Genomic DNA, 975 nt, shown 5'->3' with positions numbered 1-975 from the left:
CATCTGCTGGTATGAGTGCTTAGGCATGCAAAGGACCAAACATTGTGCATGCACACTGGACTGGAAAAATCTTTTGTTAGAGACTGCTCTGTGCTCTGGATATTAATAGAGTTTGTCATTTGAGAGAAATTTGAATACAATTGTGTGGGGGCAGTCCAATCTGCCATTGTGTGTATTTGTATTTGAGAATCTCCACTGTTAAATGTGCAGACTTCCTTACAGTAACTTCCCTCTCTTCATCAGGTGGCTGACAGCCCTGACCAGGTACCGTTTCATTCAACTAATTTCCTGTAAGAATCAACATCCCCAGTTAGTCAAATGGTCAAAGTGCTAATGGCTTTAGTGGGGCGAACAGGGCCTGAGTGCACTGGTTTACTATGGGTCAGAGACAGACACCAAACCTAACAGAGCATAGTCACCTCTCCTTTATGGTAACAGAAGTCAATCCTGACTGCAATAATATCCAAGTGTGGTTGTACAGTGTTTTGGATTGAAATGGAAATCTAATATTCTGATGCTGCTGAAACCATTGGACAACAGAACAATATTACTGCCAATTCAGTAAGGACAAGATTTTTTTTTTTAAAAGAACAAGTTATGATTGGTTGATAAAATAAATTAGTATCAACCATTGATAGAGCCATTTGGGACAACTTTATAAACCCTTTCTACAGCTTGCCTTGAATATGGTAACAGTGGCATCACAATTAAAGATTCAGGATTCTATTTTAACATAGCTCATAGGAATTTGCTTTGGTGAGTTCACATAAAAAAAGCAAAATAGAACCCTTGGGAGACATAAAACAAGTGGTAAAAACATGAAAATTACTACAACTATAATATATAAAAACAATTTTGGACCTTTTTACTTCCTTGAAGCTCTTCAAGATCCCATAACGTGTTTGCATAGTAACCAAATGTTTAGGTGTCATGGAGAGAATTGATAGTAATGTAGAGTAAAGCATTCATTGCATA

Source organism: Siniperca chuatsi, linkage group LG16, assembly GCF_020085105.1.
Source record: "Siniperca chuatsi isolate FFG_IHB_CAS linkage group LG16, ASM2008510v1, whole genome shotgun sequence".
Taxonomy (NCBI): Eukaryota; Metazoa; Chordata; class Actinopteri; order Centrarchiformes; family Sinipercidae; genus Siniperca; species Siniperca chuatsi.
This window is presented reverse-complemented; position numbering follows the sequence as displayed.